The sequence below is a fragment of the Schistosoma haematobium genome (assembly GCF_000699445.3).
Source record: "Schistosoma haematobium chromosome Unknown HiC_scaffold_251, whole genome shotgun sequence".
Taxonomy (NCBI): Eukaryota; Metazoa; Platyhelminthes; class Trematoda; order Strigeidida; family Schistosomatidae; genus Schistosoma; species Schistosoma haematobium.
In genome coordinates, this window is record NW_026137063.1 from 205,781 (window position 1) to 213,535 (window position 7,755).

Below are 7,755 nucleotides of genomic sequence, written 5' to 3' on the forward strand. Positions count from 1 at the left end.
AAGGGAGTATGAGTTTGTTCAATCATATTTACTTTATCTGACAATATCGTGATTGAAATGATGGTTCATGTGATAAATGCTGTGAAGTTACTTCCTATTGAACAGGCGTTATATAATAATCGAACTCTTTTATGCGCATCGCTCATTACTACTGACTGGTATCAGGTAACTGGTTCATTTACAGTGACAAGTGAGCATAGATCTACTCAATTAACTGTGGCTATTGTGAGATCCTCATTTGCTATTCTTCCTACACTAATTAAATCCAACAATTTCGTCTATGTGCACAAAAGCTTAACCTGGTTAACAATGATTATTTTAAAAATCTAGGTCAATGTTTCTTCAAATAGCAACCTTTATTCATTTTATCTACTAGTTCAAATATCAGTTTGCTCTGAAACAGACATAAAGAATGAATATTAATTTGCAATGGACTGGAATGTGTTGCCTATAACATAGTTCTATGGATAATCCTAGTGGGCGCTCCATACTCCTCCGCGAGTAGAAACATGCGTAAGTTATTAACTGAGTGTAAATAATCAATAATTAATGTTATAAATGGATCAAGCACTTGATCAACAGATCAAAGATAATCTAAAATTGTAACAGTAAACTACCAATAACTACTGTTGATATTTTGTTCAAATTGAAAAGAAAGGAAAATAATAATAGATGAGCCCAATCATCATATGAACAACGATCACTGTAGATGTAAAGTGAGAAACAGTTTTTTAAAATAGTCCAACTTGAAAAATCACAGTTTGGAATCAATAGTCATCTGATAACGAAATTAGTACGTCGGTGATGATGGATCATTTTGATTGTGACGATGATAGTGGCAACTGAATGTCATTTTATGATCAATCAGTTCACATTCTGGGAGATTTGTGCAATAGTCACGATATGGAATTTAAATTAAAATAAAATATTTGGCGAACAGGCAGAAAAGCTCCATTCAATGTAAGGAGAGCATTCCTCGGAGCAGTGGGAATAAACAGTTGAAATGCAAATAATAAGCTTGACTGTATACCGAAAAAGGAATTCAGTCATCAATACGAATGAAATGCAAAAAACAACAGTTAACTACCATTTTGTTTCCATAACCAGTGAAGTTAAATCAATTAGTGGTTTCAAGCGAACATTTCGTAGTCGAGTTAAGAAAGTCAAATTATTTTCTGTGTTCCCTGTTGTAATAATATTCAATTTTTACAGAAGGACTGTTAGAATTTTGGTTCGTATCAGATTTATTTGTGTTTTTAGTTGATTTATTCACTGAATAATACCATGCAGCTAGAAGAATTCGTATTTCAACCTCACGATCACGTCCCGTCTGTTCATGATTAGTCTATTGACATGAAAAACACACAGAAATCCGATAACAGTTTACTCGTAAACATAATTAGGAAATGTGCTTAGACAAACAACTGAAGCAAATGAATCAATAAACAATCAGTACAAGACTTTTACAACATCTAGTTTCTTCATATATTTATCTATTGAAAGTGTTCAAGAATTTCTCAGACGCTTATAAATCTTTATAAATACTTGGTTTGATCAACATTCAAAAGAAACTTACGAGAAAACCGATTGGTTGAGTCAATTTTGGATTTAGAGTATCTAAAGTATGAATGTCGAACATAACACTGTAAGAATAATGGTTTTCTGTACATAATGTTAATGTTTAGGTAGAAGAAATGACGGAAAGATTCAGTATAATTCATATACCTGACATAGAAGTATCTACAGTGGATAGTTTTTGACTGATGATCTAATATTTAATATACGTTTTTCAGTAATATGAACCATTTATTTAATCAGAGACTGATGAACAAAAATAATGAAGGATTGAACATAGCTACGTACGAAAACGTATGCAATAAATTGATGCACAAATGGACGACGTTGAATTATATTATTTTTGTGGATCTAGACGATGAGATTGAAGGTGTTGAATGAGCCGAACTGCATGATTTGATCAGATTTCATTACCTTATCAAATTATATCAACAGCATATATTTCCATATAATCTCTCCATCGAGACAATCTTCAGTATCCGTACACTGGATAAGTTGAATTCGGCTTTCTCATAAACTATTAGTTAATATCAACATTTCCGACAAATATTCACCAACAAGACTAATCACTAAGTCAGTAGAGTGATGTTACAGAATGAATTATTGTACTAGGACACACATATCCTAATCTAAGCACTACAATTGTCCTATCAAAAAGGAGATTAACAACAATACGCAAAGAATCCTGATCAGATAAAGAGCCCAAGTAAACCTCGTCAGTTATATAAAAAGTTTAATAAGCTTATTTTAGATCTGTTTTTACCGGCGCCTTGTAAACTTAATATTTTAATTGAAGACTAAATTGAGCTAAAATTGAACCAGATTGGAACAAACCTTTCCAACCCTCATTTAACTAACCAGGTGCATGAAATTCTTTCAGCAGATAATCACAAGAATTGGATTCAGAAACATGAACCTGCTATTTTTCCCGAAGTACTTCATACTCATAAAGAAATTGGTTTGCTTTTAGCGAGAACAACAAATAATGAAACCATGTTAATCACTCATATGTGAATTTATTATTTATAGAACAATAAAACATATTCCTCACCTCTAATTTCTCATTACCACTTTTTTCAACTATAAACGTACGTAAACAATTAACATATCCATTAACTTTATCATTATTTATACTACTGTTGTAACATCAGTACCATGAGTATCGATTGTATCAATCAATATATAAGACATTAAAGAGGAAGAATGTATCTGTAAAATCTCAGCGAAAGAACTTAAAGTAAATCCATAGTTTCTCCTGGCAATCTGGTCCAAGCTTTTTCAAGGATAATATAGTCAAACAACAAAATTATCAAATATAAATAGGTGCATGGTTCTTCAGTTTACTGTATACTGAATAAGTCATCTAATCAACCTGAAGGATTTTTAAAAAAAAGGTATTTGCATGAATGTGTAAGAGGCATGTTTATATGAAAATAATAAAGGTCAACCAAATGAAAATTCAATTAAAAATAACTAAGGGGAGAGAATAAATAAGAAATTATCGCGTTATCCTAGGCCATAGAATAACTTAAGGACTACCAAGGTAAATTCGACATTACGACAAATTGCTTTTGTACACATAAGGTTCTGAAATGAAAAAGTGTTAAGATAACAGATTGTGTGTATACGTAATTGATGTGAGAAGAGATTTCATTCAACTATATATTGTCTTCACTCTATGTATATTACAAAAGAAACAAATCATGTTTATATATGAAATGAATCAAAATGTCACAGCATGGATTAAGTGAAGATAAATAAATAAATAAACAAGACAAAAGACTGAATTCAAAGTGGAAGGATATATTTGTAATTGAAAGTTTGTGTTATTTTTAATGTTCCAGTCAATTGTTTAACATATTCAGATAAGCTAACTGATTTGAAACCGTTGATTAGTTAATATGATATAGATATGCTATATATGTATATATATATGATATGATATGATATAGACTGATCAAATGGAATTAGGAGTTTAGGATTACTTATTAATTATTAGTTGCCATGGTACATCTAGTTGTATTCCATTTCTCGTAATAATACTGTTTGAATTAGCCCATATATGTAGGGCTTCGGCTGTTAGTCGTTCTTTGTTAGAATTAAATACGTGCCACTGAAATCAGCTGTATGACCCGATTCATTCATGTGTGATGCTATCTCTGATTTGTTCTCAAGCATTTTTTAACATCATTTGAAGATTTAGGAATGTGCTTTAAGCACAGTTTCTGTTTCTTCACCCTCAGATTCAGTTGCCTTGATGTTTTACCTACATACGTTGCATTACAGTCATTACATTTGATTTCATAAACACAAATGTGTTGTTCATCCTTGTGTATTGGATCTTTGATTCTTACTAGTTTCGATCTTAGAGTATTGTTTGTTCGAAAGAATATTCTTACATTTTGACGAGTTAAAATCCTTCTGATATCTCCTGAGATACCTTTACGATATGGGATCACTACTGTGTTAATCTATTCTTGCTTAACTCTTTTTTTAAAAATATCAATCTGTTCTTCATTCTTAATTATTCATTTAATAAAACCTTTCGGATAAATATTCATTAATAGAGTGTATAAAACTAAATTCATTTCTATTTTTATATCAATTGGTTCAGTGACAAGTTTTTTTGACTCCGGTTATCAAATTTATGGCCACTGTCACTTTGATCGAGTGTGGATGCGCAGACATATGTAGACTTTCGGAATATTATAATTTTTAAACAATCATTATCCTTCCTTTTAACCAGGCAGTCTAGAAAAGGTTTTCTGCGTTCAGGCGATTCCAGCTCATTAGTAATCTTGATTTTGTCATCGAAGCTGTGGAACCGTTGAAACAGTCCGCCCAAACCAACTCGTTTTATAATGACAAAAGTATCATCTACATATCTTACCCGAATTTTTGGTGGAGTGGAACACATTGAGATAGCAATCGTTTCCAGTGAATGCATGAATAGGTTAGCTACAATTGGCGAAACAGGTGATCCCATAGCCACACCTTCTGTTTGTCTACACAGAACTCCTGGAAAACTGAAAACCGTTGAACGTAAGCAAAGCTCCAACGCTCTTATAATGTCTGAGGGGTCTAGAGGGCAACGTTGTTTATGTTCAGTGTCAGAATCTAACAGGTTATACACAATATCTAAAGCTTTTTTTAACAGTAACGTTAATGAACAATGAACAAACATCAAAACTTGCCATTATTTCATCTTCTCCTATCTGAATATTACTGACAATGTTTTTGAAATCATTAGAATTTTTATTCCATATTTTATTACGCTTTCACATGGTTTAGGAATTTTGGCCAAGCTTGGATCAGATTGCCAGGCGAAACATTGAAATTACTTCAAATTCTTTCGCTGAGATTTTACAAATACAATCTTCCTCTTTGGTGTCTTACATTAACTCGGCGCCCAAATATTGTGAAATTATTCGTTCAAATTTAGACAAAACTTCTTATTAATCATTATTGAACTTTATATTGTGCAAAGTCATGTTAATGTTGTCGATAATGACGTTTTAAAAGTTGGATCATTTCACTTGCTTTCCATGAATAACCACGGTATTTATGTTCCGTGTGAATGAAATCCGCTTCTTTCTGCGTTCACTTTTTTCATTAACATTTGTGTATAACACTGTTGTAGCGAATGGATTAGATATGCCTTTATCAATCTAAATATTAATGATGTTTAAGAAAAATGTGTGCTGGATGAATGATTTTCATTGAAAGTTAATGAATTGCAATCATTTTCATCAGTATTCAGTGTATTTTATGATGTTAAGTATATACTAAAACGAAGCACATCATTGTCACCGACATAAGGAGATTATTATCTAATACATTAGTTGTAGTGTTATTAGTAGTAGTATTAATAGTGGCATCGCTGCCAACTTCGTTTATACTGGCATCGCTACTCACACCACTGACATAAATTTATGCACGTAAACAACATGGTTCTTCTTGTAAATTTAACATTGTGATTCCATTGCTGGTGTACCATCTGGTAGACAAGTAGCAAAAAACAGATTATTTATTGTTATAATGAATATAGGTAACAAAGAAAAACATATAAACCCTTGAAAAATAATAATTTGTTAAGAAACAAGGGAGAGAATGAGTGTAGTCAAATCAGTCATTAACTGAACAGACATAGTAGCTGGCTAAAAGATTGAGTTCATTTAGATATATGGCGATAAATCTGAACTCATTATCATCACATGAAGGAGTGTGTTTCTGTTATGAGTTTCTCTTCTGACCACCTGTACAACAAGATACAGAATTTAAGTAGAATCATAATAAATCACAACAAGTTATTATAATGTTGTTTTTGATAAACCACGTTAAAATGAACAGCAGTTACCACTAGTTAGTTGTGAATCTATTTCCTCGATCTCACAGGCAGCCTGTTTGAATGTCTGTACTATCTGTTCTGACGCCTATATAATTCAACATTTCACAAACGCACATGAGTAGTTTATGCGATTAATTGACATAGTGATCTGTGAAAACCAGCGAGGAAACAGTTAACTTGTTAAATATCTAGATGGTAGGAACAGGTAGTTCGAATATTTAAGCATTCCAATCAAGTCAGTTTCTCATGATTTCATGAATTTTACAAATCACACTTCGTGAATATCAGGTCATGGCAGTGCTTTAAGACGATATATTGATATAGTTATTGATGACTAGCTATAGTGCATCCTTAGGTTCTAAATTTTCAGTAAATGAGAGTGTTAAGTCACCCGATCCGCCTGATTTCATTATTAATAGCGAGGCAAAAAATGCGTCCATACAGTGCTAGTTATAATAACAGGCAAATGCGTTTTGTTTTGAACGCTTGAGTGACCAACTCGTGCGTGATACTATAGTTAGCATACCATGCTCTGCTACTCCTTTTGAATCTGATAGTATTGGCAGTGGTCTTACACCACACCTTTTGCTGCATGACTCTGTCTGTAATTTAATAATGAGTTCCACCTCAAGATTAAAAAGTATACATAATATTAAGAGTGAACTAAACACTATCTTTAAGCACCTAAACGACATGCGTTCTAAAGTTGAATTACTTGCCAATTCATCGTAGGCTAGGTTATATGGGGCTCACTTGATTCAGTTATCTCACAAGACAGCCACTGCAATCATTATGTAGGCAGATCTGATATTTGACAGACCACAGTGAACAAACTAACCCCACGGTTACCCTCAAACGTTTTTAATAATAAACCTGTACGACGTAACTTTACTCAACACTTTCACATTGGGCAAGATGGACTACTAGGTTACTCATCATCAACCCAAACCCAACTGGTAGGTGCTTGTCTTAACTGTCCGCCTGGTCAAGTTTGACAAATTAATCCACTTTATCAAAAACAAATGATCTTTCTGGCCTTCAAAATCCCTGGTCCCACTAGCAATACAGTTTGTTCAAGCGACATGTGGAGATAGGTCTGACAAACTTATTTTGTAAATAGTTTTTAGTATTATTTGTATTTGCCAATTTCTCACCACATGTACATTTATCATTAAATGATTGTACCTGTTGTTTTAGTGAATGACCCTGAACACTTTTTCCGTTGTGATACTAACATAGCGTGACATGTCGTTGCTGGTTAACAAATACACTGCTTCTCACACATCCCTCGTTTTGTTTTCATTCGAGATTGAGTTAACTGAGATCTAAAACAAGTATTATTTACATTCATAGATTGTGAGAGCGAATACACCATACCTTACTTTGGATTACACCACTGAGGATTTCATCCATACGTTTGGAATTACCAAGCATCTATAATTGTGGATTTATTGTAACAGATTAAAGCTGAACTCGCATCATTTTGAGTGAATTTAAGTAAAGTCCCATTTTTATTGTATTTGTAACATATAACTTGTATATGTTAATATTACCATTGATTGTTATTAACTTTGTTGATACATTTTTGCGTTTATATATTGTCTGGTCCACCACAGATATGAAAAATGCGTTTGCTTCTCAGATTTGCTCGTCCATTTCTATTTCCACTCTGTCAGTTGATGGCATCGTAAACGGTATTGTTGGTTTTCATCGCCTTTTTGATACCGATGTCACTTCTAATACTTGAATTTGGCGTGAAGAGAATCTATTTAACTCTGATTTTGCCAATTAATGTGTTCCAATGCAGGTATAGCCGCTACTTCATAAATCGA